Source organism: Cyprinus carpio, unplaced genomic scaffold, assembly GCF_018340385.1.
Source record: "Cyprinus carpio isolate SPL01 unplaced genomic scaffold, ASM1834038v1 S000006731, whole genome shotgun sequence".
Lineage (NCBI taxonomy): Eukaryota > Metazoa > Chordata > Actinopteri > Cypriniformes > Cyprinidae > Cyprinus > Cyprinus carpio.
The window spans coordinates 876686-891811 of record NW_024879334.1 but is presented as its reverse complement, the minus strand read 5'-3'; the positions used below and the strand labels follow the sequence as shown (position 1 = coordinate 891811).

Sequence of the window (15126 nt, the reverse complement as noted above, 5' to 3'; positions counted from 1 at the left end):
CAGGTTTGAGATTAGGTCAATGATTTGAAGTCCTTGTCAAAACACTGATTCACATTCAACCTCAGCTTCCGTATATGTTTTTGTGTTTATTTATTTACTAACCAAACGGCAGTTGTGGATTTCTTCCTCTGGCTGTGGCTTTCCCCAGTTGGCTTGCAGAAGGAAAGTCTGTCCATAAAGCAAGCTTTGTGCATTAAATTATTTACAGTGTGGTTGCAGCCACAAGAGTGATGATTCATTGTATTCTGATGCTGAAAAAGGGCCTGACTTCATTTCTATCAAACACATGTGTTTTGCAGGATTGCGGTCTGCAGCTGAATGATGAAGAGGGGCATCGCTGTTACCCGCTGGATGGGCACCTGCTGTGCCACCGGTGCCACCTGCACCGGTTAAAAACCCCTCTACCGAGCCACGCGCCCCCGAGTTACCCACTCCACGTCACTGAACTGTGAACACACTGAATGCACTGCCGCAGGGAGGGCGACCTGTGCCTGCTTTTCCTCCAGCACTGAACACACAGACCGAGATACGACTTCCTGTGCCTTCATCAGAAATCCCATGTGTCGATCAGGGCCGCCACTGTCTTCGAAGATGCACCATTTCTGTCATGTGCCAAGTTGCCGGGGGTCTTTAAACGGACAGTTCACCGGAAATTATAATGATCATTTACTTCACCTTCATGTCATTCTAAACCCATATGAGCTTGTCATCCGTGGAAGAAATTTAGTCAAAAGGCATTACAGAAAAAAAACTGTTGTAGAGATTTTGGGCTATTTTGCTTCCATAACAAAGTCTTCTTTTTTTCAGACTATGGGAAAGATATCCCTCTAAAATACACTTTAAATATTTATTTTATTACACTTTAGCCATTTGCAGCTCTAACTTTCTCAATTCCAAATTACATTTTCTCCACTTCAGCAGTACTTTTACATCAAACTTTAGAGTTTTATTCTTATATGTATTATGGTTTGTTCATATATATATATATATATATATATATATATATATATATATATATATATATATATATATATATATATATATATAATATCCCTTTCTTTCTGATCGGGTATTTTCTAATTTATTGAAATAAAAAAAATCTAAAGAGCTCCTCTGTATAAATATCCTAGCAAAATCAAAACAAGAATTTTGAACCGATGTTCATATTTCTTGTTCTGAAAATGTATGGAAATTAGTGTATTTGAAAAAAGTCTTGTTTTCACTCATGTACAAACATCTTATACATTTACTTGAGAAACAAATTTACTTAGTCTTGTTTGTTTTTTTAAAAAATGTATCCAAATTTTGTTTGTTTTTGCTTAAAACAAGAAAAAAAGTTATTTTAAGTAGTCATCAGAAAAAAGAATCTTAATTTAAAAGATTATTTATGACAGATATTTTTTCTCTTTTTTTTCTCATTTTGATAAATTTTTTCAGAAAAACAAGACTTAATATCTTCTCAGTTAAATGTATCCTGATTTAAGGATGTTTAGATGTTTGTACTCTGAAAAATGACAAAAATACTAAGTAAGAAATTCATTTTTTTTTTTTTTTTTTTGCAGTGTATTTAATAATGCTTCTTTTGCGTATTTAAGCATAACATTTCAGAAAACAAAATAATGCCCTTAAAATGTACTATGATTAATCAACCGAGGAATGTATTGTGATATCTAATAGTTATAATTTTTCTCTTATTAGCCTGTGGTGTCTTTGCTCTTTAAATAGTCCATCATTTGTTCATGTTTGGAACTACATGAGGATGAGTAAATAATAGTGAACTGTTCCTTTAAGCATCACTTAAACGGCAGCAATGTTTGGAACACTGATGCATCACTGGCACAACGTAGCTTTATCAATTGCAGAGGGTTTGAACCCGCTGCACATAGATGGACCAACAAATCTATATTTAGCAGAGGTTCGACATGAATCTCTCCGGCCGTGTTACGCACTCCGACACCAGCAGAACGGGGTTGATTCAGGAACGCCGAGGATCTCCTCCACTGAAACGTTTGACTCCTCCGTCACGCTTCTTTTTAGACACTGGTTTGTCTCTGGATGAGGTGCCTTTCGCCGCAGATATATTCCTTAACGTGGAGGAGACGCGGCAGTGATGTGTCTCAGGAGACTCTATGGGACTCTACAGGTGTGCAGGGGTCAAAGGTCAAGCCTGGATGTGCTGGACTCCAGCCAGGCCGAGACCTGTGTTTGTGTAAAGCGACACGTCGGTTTTAGCAGCTAAGTATGCAATGAAGCCGGAAGGCAACAGAACATTTTGCACATGTCAGGATAATAGTAAAGTCATGAAAACGCATGAAGTAACACACGCAGAAGTCTGGGAATGATGTCAGAATGAATGTTATACTTGAGCTTCTTTTCTTTGTCTAGATTCACAGGAACAAAAATTATGTGTTGCTGGAAGCTTATTGCATCACGTCTCACCTGTTTAGGACACGAGTGGAAAAGAGAGTCTGTGTGTAGTTGTGTATGTGTTTGTGTACACTAGTGGCTGGGCCACTGTGTGTATGATATTGTAGGTGTGCCTGTAAATAAATACAGCAACCCCCTGATGAGTATTTAGACACTTAAATAAACAGTTCACCCAAAAATGAACCTTTGTTGAAAGTGAACTCTCACTCAAGCAGGTCATCTGAAGATTAGATGTTGTTTCACATGTTTGAGAAATAGCATTGCATCACTTGCCTACCAGTGAATGGGTGCCGCCAGAATGAGAGTCCAAACAGCTGATAAAAAACATCACAAGTAATCCACACCACTCCAGTCTTCAAGAGAAGACAAAGCTGTGTGTTCCATTTAAAAATTACATAAAATAATAAAGCACTTCCTCCAGTGAAAAAGTGCTCTCCTGTTGTCTCTCACATCAAAATTCTGCAACATATTTGTTTAGAGCTGTTTAACAGTGATTGTGTTTGTCGAGATTTCTCTTCTGATCCACCATACTGCTTTTCCCCTGGAGGAAGTGATTATGGCTTATGAACCTGCGTTTTAACTAATGCTGGATTTGTTTCAGCCTTTGGTTCTTCTCCAGATGTTAACTGATGGACTGGGAGTGATGTGGATTACTTGTGAGGTTTTTTATCAGCTGTTAGACTCTCATTCTGACGGACCCATTCACGGCTGATCAAGGATGACAATGCTACCATTTCCCAAATCTGAATGAAGAAACAAACTATCCTGATCTCGGATGAACTGATGGGTGAGCACATTTCATATTTGCCTGCAACTGCTTTTATTCCTTTAAGCGCTAGATGCTTCTCGTGCGCCAATAACCAGAGGACCCCCGGCCCTACTCCAAACAGGGTACAGAAACAGGCCTGTGTGTGTTTCCCTGCACTGAGAGTCCTGATAGAGAGAGTCCAGTGGCTTCTTATCTGCAAAATCAGACTGTAAAACCTATGAAGATGTGCGTTTGCTGACTGATTACTGTACCGGAAGCACATGAAGGCATCCTGACCTTGTTTTTGGAGATTTAGCTGGATTAATGTACAGCGTCTCAGACATGCTTCACAGCCGACTGCCAGAGAAAATCATTTCTACTGAGGTATTTTCTGTGGTATTGTCATTGAGAATGTAGTATTGAATATTCTCTTCTCTAGACAGAATATTTCTTTGAACAGTTCAGTAACCTCAGATTTTTCCTCTTCTTCAGATCATTCCCAATAAGTGCGTTATGTTTTTTTTTTTTTAAAAGAAAAAAAAGAAAGTGTAATATTTTTTTGTCCACGTTGTCTTAATCCACTTTTAAAACGTACTACTATTGCATAACTTCTTGCTAGAGTCCTGTAAATAAGAGTGTAGAATGTATTTCCTGCATTTATCAGAGATTCAATATGAACGGTAGCTTTTTCATTCCCAGTTAGTTCTTAAAAAAAATGCATCTTACGTTCTGTTGCATCACTCTTTTTATCGTGCAATGTTTTTGATTTCCTAGATATTTCATAAATAAATAAAAAAGCAAAGTAGATTTTATTTATCTAAACATGAAAAGTTTAAAAATTTATTTAATGTATGAAAAGTCGGATCATTATCATTTAGCAAACAGATTTATGTAATCTGCTTTTTTCAATAAAGTGGTTTTTGTAGTTAAACTGATAGTGAATGTGATTTATTTATTAATATTTTTTTTAATACAAAATGACATCTCAGTAACAAAAAACCATACTGATTCTCACTTTCAGTTGATTTACATAAAATATTTTAAGAATAAAAAATAATGTGGATTATAATTAAATTAATAAATAAATAATAAATAAGAAAAAAAAACTAAACACAACAAAATAAACACAAAAAAATAATTAAATATAAATAAATAAATATTGATCAATATATACCCCACCTCACAAAACCAAAAAAAAAAAAAAAAAAAAAAAAAAAAAAAAAAAATAATAATATAATATATATAGATATTATTTTTCATTCTGTTATAATTTATAAATATATAAATTTGTTTTTTTATTAATTTTTTACAATTATTTATTTATTGGAAGGGATAGATTTTTAATGAGTCTTTTAATAAAAGTCAGTCAAATCATTAAAATCATTAAATAAATGCTGTAAAATGAACCTTTATAGCTGCTTAGATCCCTTCGCCAAGACCCACCCTGGCAGAATCAGAGTTATGATTGGTCAGATGGCCTGTCAATCAAACTCGTGACAAAAGGTGATTGAGCTCATATTGAGATCCTCTGAATATTCATTGCAGACTTTGGTTCTTCAGATAAAAGTGAGCCCAGTTTGAGACTTTGTTGAGATCGTCATCTGAGACTCAGTTTACTCTTGATTTGATCTCACTGCTGTCTAGCAGAAGCAAATCTAAGAACATAAAATCCACCGACCTCTATAAAGCAGCTCCTGTGGTGATTTTAATGCTGCTGAGGAAGATTTTTGGATTAAAACACACCGCTGGAGCATCACACACTCAAACACACAGTCTGAACATTCATTAAATCTCACAGAACAACTTCTCTTAATCTCTGGCCTCTGGTTTAATTCTAATCTGTGTTAATGGGTTTATATCAGTATGCAGAAATATACTACATATAAAATAAATGGCACATGTGAGAGACACTAAAACAGCTGTGTGCTTTTGTCATGCTTTAAAGAAGTACATGCAGATACAATATTAATAAAATAAAATGCTTAGAAAGAAGTACACTACAGTTTAGTTTCAGATTATAAGTTTGACTAACATATCTAAATCAATGTTGCCAAGTATTTTAGCTTTTGTAATTTTACTATAGTGTGCTAGTACATTTAAAGTTAATATATTTTAAATGGACTAATTTGCAACTTCATTACAAATGTGTGATTATATATTTAAATACATGGCATGAAGTTTCAAAAGAAATGACTTTAAAGAATATTTCAGTTCATCCTAAATGCTTGTCCATACATCTAGCAGTACACTTTTAACCATATTTCCAAAGACAAAGAAGTTGGCTCTTTGAATTATTTGAACATATTTTATGCTTTTTTGACCCATGGTTTCATCTTAATTGTAAATAACCTGCAATCATGTGTCCAGAAACATTCAGTTCACCTTGAAGTATAATTCTTTGTGTAACAAAGCTTTTCACAAGGGTATATCAAACTTAAGGTGCATTTGTTTTTATTGTTTTGGAGTATTTAACATTCAGTGTGATATTTAAAGGTAATTACTTAATTTTTATCTCAAGCACAATTCAGACTTTCTTCCTCTCAGTTCTAAGATATGTAAACACAGAATTGTAAAAGAATTGCAAAGAAACAAAGTCAGAATTGTAAGATTACCTTTATGTATAAATATATATATACACACACACACACACACACACACACACACACACACAGTATACAGTGGAAATTCAGATTTCAGAGAAAAGAATAAAGAGTTGAGCTGTAAATTCAGAATTGTGAGAAAAGTGTTTATATATCTTGCAATTCTTGACTTTTTTCTCAGAATTTCCAGCAAAACAAAAGCCCTCGAATTATAAGACAAAAAAGTCAAAAAATGACCTCACTCAGAAATGCTTGATATAAACTTTTTTTGCACAATTGCAATATAGAAAAAACTGAATTGTGAGAAAAAAGACGCTTTGCCTTCTTTTCAATGAGGAAACAATTTAGAAGGAAAGAAATTCAAAGAGAAAGAAGTCAGGATTCCGAGTCACAATTCTGAATTTATATCTTGCAGACTTTTTTTCCTCTAAATTAATGAGGTCTTCAGGGCTTTCACAGAACACTGTGTATCTGATCCAGAAGTTCAGAGGGGAATCTGACCCCAGATCAGTGCTTTATGTGTGGGACAGTTTTTCCCTGTAAGCCTCCTATTTCAGTAACTGTCTGAGCTGCAGGCCAAAGGACCACCCAAAATCTCTCTGCCCACGCTTTTCTCCAGCGAGCTTTCCATAACTCATGGATCCGTCCGTGGGAACGGCATGTGTCCAGCGTGCGTGCCGTAAATCCAGCCGTGTCTGCGCCGCATCTGTGCCATTCGCTTCGGCCTTCAAGCACTGCATTCCAAGATTGAGGAATTATTACTGTTGTGGTATGATGAGATCAGTTCAGTAGCAAAGTTATTCCGTGAGTCTCTGCTGGCCTTCTGTCAGACGCTGGTCTGGAGTTTGAGTAAATAAAAGTCAGGTGAGGATGGATGAAATCTGGTGTCAGTGACCCTCCAGAGTTGGTCAGATGAAAACAGAAATGAAATCAAAGGCTGGGTTCGGATTGCAATGCTGTTCACCTTATTTTGCAACGCAGAAGTGAATGTGGAGACTTCAGATTCATTTCCTGCTCTTGGTAAATAACTAAGAATAACAAAGTGTTTGTGCTACAAACCAGTGTGTTTATGATTATGGTGATATGATAAAATATTGCAGTTTGCAATAAAACACACAAAATATTGACACTAATAACGTGGATAACAGCATGTGAAAATGATGCAACATGGATTGACTTTTTCAAATGGACATTTCAAGCAGTAGCATGCAACATTATTGTCTCATTGTGATGTTTTCCTCAAAAATGCAGTTAAATGAGTTAAAATGAGTTCATGCAATAAAACAGTGATGCATGCATGCATGGTGCAAATAACATGATGCTCTTTTCATTTGTGTCTAGTATCCAGATTCAAATAAATCATGCTGATATCACCGAAAGCATCTGTTATTTACTGCTGTTAGACGAGAGAGCAGCTGTATGTGGATATGATTATTACAGTCGAAATTACATGCAGACGTTTCCAGGGAAATGTGATTTTAGGCCCCAAGCAGAATTTCTCTCAACAGATTCAGCGTGATTTTTTCCACTGAATGAGAGATACGAACAGGTTTTTCTGCTTAATCAGTGATCCTTCCTGAAATGTTGTTCGTGCAGTTCAGGAGGTCATTTCTGTTGGTTTTGTTTTAATGATAAACTTCTACAATTCTCAGAAATGAGAGAATAATGTTCATGTTTGTTCTCAAATCAAAACCGGTGTTGACAGCGTTGATTGGATGAGTAATATCAGTTCTTATATTATGACATTGCTGTCTGATTTGAACTGTTGCACAGTCGATGAAACAGACCAAACATTTAGATAGTTGTTCAATAGTTTAATAATTGCTCAGTTGCTCAAAGTATTTTGTGACACTACATTTCTTTTTATATTAGATAACAAAAGCAACTGGGTTCATATACGGACCCACTAAAAAAGTCACACCAGCTGATTAAAAGTCGAATGAGCAAACTGGATGAAGACACGAAAGTGTGTTTCAGGGTGGCTGATGTCCAAACACTCATATTCTCTACATTATCTCTCGGTTGAACGTTTATTGCTTTAATGAAGCAACAGTTTGTTGTCTGGTATTGAGGAACCGCCAGATCACCATTGGCTCTTGATGACTAGGACAGTTTTTACTCCTTTTGTTGCCATCGCAAACCACATTGCCTTTCAGACTTCTCGTGATGATCTGGAAATGTTCGTTCGCTTTTGCTTTTCTGCTGTTTTTGTCTCTGCTCAGATGAAATTTCAGAACTCGCTTTCTTTCTAACTGTTTATTTATTTATTTTTCAAGGAAAAGGCTGAAAATAACTGGGCAGGTGATGTTTGAAGTGAAAGATGTGTTGCTAAGTTAGCAACAGGCACACATTATAGAGATCTGATTCTCGCTGAGGTTCCTCTCTGTGACCTGTCAATCATCTCAATAGATGCAGAAATTACATTACAGAAACTCACGGAATGGATGCTTCTGTGGTAATCCTACAGTAAACATCATCTGCCTTTTACTGTTTGTGAGAATATTTTCGCTCGCATGATGTTTTCCCAGATGTGTTTTGCCCAGTTTCTGTGTGCTTTGGGGATTTGAGTGGAGCTGAACACAGCTGACTCCTTTGACCCTCATGTTCTGAAAAGACAGAAACACATCTGGGAACCAAGGGACTGTCGTGACATGACCTACAGCGCCACCTGCTGGTGAAGTTAGAACCTACCGTGCTTGATCTTTATGAAATCAGATGCAGGTGTCATAAAAGCTGATGTTACACTTGGAAATGGAAAGTTGAGGGTGCATTGCAATATGGGATAACAGTATCCGGTGCATGTGTGCTCTATGCCATCCATGCATTGACATTTTCATCTACATTTGTGCATTTGGTAGATTTAGGCCATATTCAAGGTTTACATTTGATGTCTGCATTTCATGCCATGGTGTACATATTATTGACTACACCTAAAATAGTGTTATAGACCATTGAATTTTTTTGTCACATTTTAAGTTTTATATAGTTGTTCATGCTATTATAATTAAAACTTAAAAATATTATATTGTAAACAACTTACAATTACTTTATTTTGGACAGTGGCTAAGGAAACCCCCTAATTCAAACTTAATAAAATAAATGTAATAAATACAAATTTATATATATATATATATATATATATATATATATATATATATATATATATATAGCAGGTTTAGAATAGGTAACTAAAAATAAAACCATAAAAAAAATCTTTATTTGACTTAAAGTGGTTGAACTGATTTTAATTAAAATGTAAAAATATTATTTTAACCAGTTGCCCAAAGAAGAAACATTTTTGATTTTCATTTAGTTTAACTTTGATGTGTTAAAATACCATTTAAAACTACTGAAAATACATATAAACATGTAAAGTTATACACATAAAAAATCCCCAAAATAAAAAACTGATAAAACAAAGAAGTTTCTAAAAACTGCACCAAACAATGAAAATGAAAGCACATAAAATAAAAACTAACTAAAATTATAAAAACAAAACTATAATAGTACCTAAAATGATGCTAAACTGACACTGCTATATAAAAATATTTAAAACCCAAACTAAAAAGACAAAAACATGCAACTCAATTTCTAAACTTTAAACACAGAATTATGAAAAACAGAAAATATAAAATTAAAATCTAGTCTCAAAATATTAGCAAAAAAGTTTATATTACATCAATGATACTAAAACAAAAACCAAGTGCTATTTGTATGATATTATTCTGAATCATAGCCAGAGTCTCAGAAATATAAAAGTGATTTATTTTGGGAAAAAAAAAACTTGTCATGTGATGAATACAGAAACTTTCATGAAGTAAAACCAAAACCCAAGGTGCTTTAGATTGGCTCACAGAGTTCAGTGTAAAACATTTGATTTTGCATTTGTATTATTTTGCATAATCATAAATTAACATAATAAACATAATACTGCTAATTTGTGGATTAATTGTCAATGAAAATTACACTGATTTAAATTCATTTTAAAAAATATTGGTGCATCTCTTGAGAGACAAGTCATTCCCTCAGCCTAGTTTTTAGAGTCTGTGGTTGCTGCAGGTGTCCTACAGTGCTTTGGTTTTAGTGCAGGGATTAGGTAAAGGTGAAGCCTTCACGGTTCATTCAAGAGAAGTTCTCTGAGGAAGTTGATGGAGGACTCTGTGAGAAGTGACTCCACTGAATCCCCGCAAAGCCTGGCTCGATCTTCTTTGCCAGCTGTTTCCCTGAGCTCCACTCTGAGTTCCTGACAGAAGACACACAGTCATAATGGGCATATGTGAGTCTGAGAATGAGTCTGATACAGGCTGGGATTACAGTTAACTAAAAATAAAAACCATTAAAAATAGTATCATCTCTGGAACCTTGAGATGCACTTTCCCTGAAGACCGCGATCTAGCTTGTTCAGGAAATGGGAGCCGAACTCTGCAGGAAAGTGGATCTCGAGGTTCAGAGCTGAGGACCAGCTATCTAAATAAAAATATAAAACATACAAATAAAAAATAAATAAAAAAAAATAAAAAAATATATACTATATATAAAAAAAAACTTTTATTTCAGCGTAGCTGCCTAGGAAACATACTTCTCATTTTCATTTAGTTTAACTTAATATACTTAAAATAACCTAAAAAAAAAAACTGAAACAACACCTGTATAATAACTATATATGTTAAAAACCAATATTTTAAATAAATAAATAAATAAATAAAGAAAAAGTCAAAACACACAAAATTGCCAAAAGTGAACATAAAAGTTAATTTAAAATATATAAACGCTAACTAAGTCAATGACTCAAATAACACTGATCTGGTAATAAAACTAGTATTTAAAACAGGTTTAAAAAATTAAACTTGAGTGAAGGATCAGAAAATAAAGTTATTTATTATATACATAAATTCATTCCGCTTCATTAACATTGAATAAAAACTAAAAACTAAATGAGATAAAATTAATAAAACTGAGATAAATTAATAAAAAAAATAGGTTCAATTTCTTCTGATTTGAGACAGTGGATGACTCACACCCCCACTGATCAAATTCCTACAATACAGCTGTGTTCATATAACATATACACATTTTAATCCTATTTATTTTTCATTGAAGAAATTCGAATCGTGAGTCAAGAAGAAGGTTGTTGTTTATGATTCATGTATAAAAAGGTCATGTTGAGCAGAATTTCGTACGTTTGCATCCTAATGCACGTTTTGGTAAATGTGAGTATTGTATATATCAGGTAACCTGCATACTGGCATAAGTATACATACTTATACTGCAGATTTAGTGAGCGAGCCGTAGGGTGTAGTGTGTTAGGGCCCTGTCGGGGGTCAGTATAAGCCAGCTCTTGACTTTATGTTCTCACTTTGTGTTGGCAGAAGTTTCTCAGCTTCTCTCCACTCAGTCCTTTCTGGCTTCCAGCGCATTCTTTGCATCTTCTGTCATCTTTCCCTTCATCAGCGCCTCTGTCTGCTCCAGGAAGTTTGTCAGCAGGATCTACAAGTCACGTTTATTTCTACAGTGCAGCAGAAGATTGTTTCAAAGCAGCTTCACATTAATAAAGCACGAACCAAAGTGACATTATTCAGCTCATAGTTCAGTTTCAGGGTTGATTTAATTCTGCCCAATAACAGCGTTTGATGTTGCAAAGTGAGGATATACAATCCATGACACAACACATACTGAGTCATGCTTAATTCTGCCACAGAATAAAACGCAATTCTAAATTTTTCCCAAAAATCCTTATTTAACATCCAACAAAAACTATTTTCTTATAATTCTGATAACTCTAAAATTTTACTTATAACTCAGACTGTACATCTTACAATTATGACTTTTCTCTCACAATTCTGAGTTTATATCACACAATTATGACTTCTTTTCCTGCTATTCTGAACTTATATCTCATAATTCTGAATTTATTTCTCATAATTTTGAGTTTATATCTCCCAATTCTGAATTTATATCTCATAATTAAGACATTTTCACAGTTCTGAATTTATATCTCATAATTTTGAGTTTAAATCTCCCAATTCTGAATTTATATCTCATAATTGAGACTTTTTTCACGGTCAGAATTTATATCTCATAATTCTTGAATTTATATCTCATATTTTTGAGTTTATATCTCCCAATTCTGACTTTTTCCTCATAATTCTGAATTTATATCTCACAATTCTGCAATTCTGCAATTCTGAATTAATATCTCATAATTAAGACTTTTTCACAGGTCTGAATTTATATATCATAATTCTGAATTTATATCTCATAATTATTCACCTATATCTCATAATTCAGTTCATATCTCATAATTCTGAATTTATATCTCATAATTATTCACCTATATCTCATAATTCAGAGTATATATCTCATAATTCATAATTTATATCTCACAATTCTGACTTTATATCTCATAATTCTGACTTTTTTTCCCTTATAATTCTGTTTATATCTCACAATTATGACTATTCCCTCAGAATTGAGTTCATGTCTCACAATAATTACTTTTTTCTTGCAATTCTGAAAAAAAAACCAACTCAGAATTGCGAGATGTAAATTCAGAATTGCGATATAAACTTGCAAAGTCACAACTGCCAGAGATAAAGTCTGAATTGAGTGTGTGAGAGAGAAAAAAAAATCACATTTACCTTTTTTATTTCATTTATTAAGATATTCAACAAGGAATACAAAAAGTGTCATCAGTCTGAGTCCCTTCATGTGATTGATCGCTGGATCTGCAGCTCGGTACCTTGTGGTGGAGGTTGTTTCGGATCGATGTGGATATGGGCAGGCCCATGAGGGAAGTCAGCAGAACCATACGAGTTCCTGTGGAGGAGGACAGAAGGGTCAGACAGATGCTTCTCCACCACACCACACACATAATGTACTCCAGGTCTGCGTGGGCACCGCGAGTGAACCTTGATGAATGAGCTGGTAGAAAAGCATTGCTGTCCGTTAGTTCTTGTTCTTTCCCATACGATCGGCCCCGTGTGATAGTTCAAACCGTTACCCTCAGTAGTGATGTGACTTTCCATTAGACTCCATGTCACCCTGTAAATCACAGCAATAGAGTCCCAGTACCATTAGTAGCTTTTGATGACCTGCCACATGGCAGTATAAAATGGCATACAGTCTTTAGCTGGTGTTGTGTGTGTTGTGTCTAGCTCTACAGGTGAGAACGCACCTGTTGGAAGAGCAGCGAAAGCAGTGCATGTAAGACTCGTATGGGGCAGCAGCCAGGAGTCTCACCTGGAAGACGCTGATGTACCAGATGTCCAGCAGAGCGAGCAGCACGGGTGCGTTCTGATCCACAGGAGCCGTACGGAAATGAGTGTCCTGCCACAAATGCAGATTCAGGGGTTTATGTAAGCTTTGTAAAAGAAATTAACACTTTTATTCAAGCAAGGACGCATGAAATTGATGAAAAGTGACATAAAGATATTTCTAATGTTACAAAAGATTTCTGTTTCATGATTTCTGAATATCATTAAGAATCACAGACTAATAAATTACATTTAACAGATGTAGTCACTCAGAGAACAGCTGTTGTAAGTTGTATTTTTAATCAATATCCATCTCAATGCAGCCTTGTTGAGCCGAAGAAACGTCCTTCAAAGCATGTGAAATCAATTACTGGTCCTCAAACTGTTAATGGGAGCGTGTCACTATACAAACTGTTTATTTTGAATTTGAATATCTGAAGTGAGTTTAATTTGACATTGCTAATGAAGGTGAAATACTGATCATGTGCTCCTTCACTAATAAAACCCACCATCCAATGAGCTCCAGCCAACAGCTTCTCAAAGTTCTCGTATCCTGAGACAGAAGAGATCAGACAGATTTGAGAATCTCTCACACTCGCTGAATATCTTCATGATAACACTCCCCGATATGAAGAGCGATGGACAGACCAAGGAGTATCGTCCACCAACCCACTAGAAAAAAATAATTCAAGTTCATCTAATGATGTACAATACATTAGTTTTACTGCATTTTTATTATTTGAATGATCATTTTGGATGCTCTTTCAAGTTTTGTTAATAATTTCAGGCTAAAATCATTAAAAAACATAAAAAACTAATAAAGAAAACTAATAAAATGGATAAAAGAAAAACAATAAAAAAAATGTGTAACTTGAAATAAATGTCTACAGAAATCGAATTAAATCTAAAAAATGAAAATTAAAAACTATAGACATTAAAAAACAAAAGCTAATAACAATAACAATAACAAAACATGCTCTTTCAAGATTTGTTCATTTAAATTTAACTAAAATTAAAACCATTATTTGTTACTTGGAATAAAATAAATGTTAACTGAAATAAAATAAATATATATAAAAACATAAACTTAAAAACTATATAGACATATTAAAAACAAAAACTAGTAAATATGACAAAAACAAAATAATGTGTAACACTATAAAACAACATTTTATAAAATATTTAATAATAATTATATATATAATATGTTAATAAAATAAAATGTAAACTTAAAAACTATATAGACATATTAAAAAAACAAAACAAATAAAATTGACAAAAATGTGTGTACAGTATTAACAAAAAATATAATAAACAAAATATAAAAATAAAAACTAATTCATACTATTAATAAAAACTATGATAGTATCTCACTGCTACTAAAATAACATTGTTGTAAACACAAATCCAACTACACATCAAACCTTTCTTTAAATGAGCAAACATGCATATGCCAAAGAGCATATAGAGTCCATAATAAATACAGTAGGATAGTAAGGAACCTTGCCCTTTAAATATCAACAATGACTAAAAGTAGCTCGTCAGCCTTTACAGTGAGCCAGCCTTTGTGTGACCTCTGCTTGGATGAGGTCAACATCACGAATAACCTGCGTTTGCGTTCGGCCGCGAGTCAGTGTCAGACTCTGGTTACCAGCAGATGTACAGACACCTACTTCACAGGTCAAAGACTACGACACTCACGTCCCAAAACTCAAACATGTTCTCCGGGTCGATGCGGAAGTCCTTCACTTTGGGCTGAAACACTCAATGTTTTTTTTAAACATTCCATTTCATCATTTTGCAAACGTTGTGGGAATGTTACATTTGAATGTTCTCGGAATGTTTTGAAACAAGTAGTAACATTTAAAAAGCATTGCACAACATCCAACTAAACGTGTCAGAAAAAAAATAGTAATACAAATCTTTATGCGAAAGCTGTCTTATCAAGGAATCTATGATTTGGTGCGTTAATGTTTTGAGAACATTGTATTTATTGCTATACACAGCACTTTAGAGTACTCTACCATGTTTCAAATGTATTACTATATATACTAAACTTGCTTTTGCCTTTTTTGCATGCAACATGAGTTTAATGAAA

The 15126-nt window shown here is 34.2% G+C and overlaps 1 pseudogene; it reads left to right on the top strand.

Annotated features, from left to right (window-relative positions):
• Nucleotides 1-2239, top strand: part of LOC122134009 — a 31950-nt pseudogene extending 29711 nt beyond the window's left edge.
• The last annotated feature ends 12887 nt before the right edge of the window (nt 2240-15126 follow it).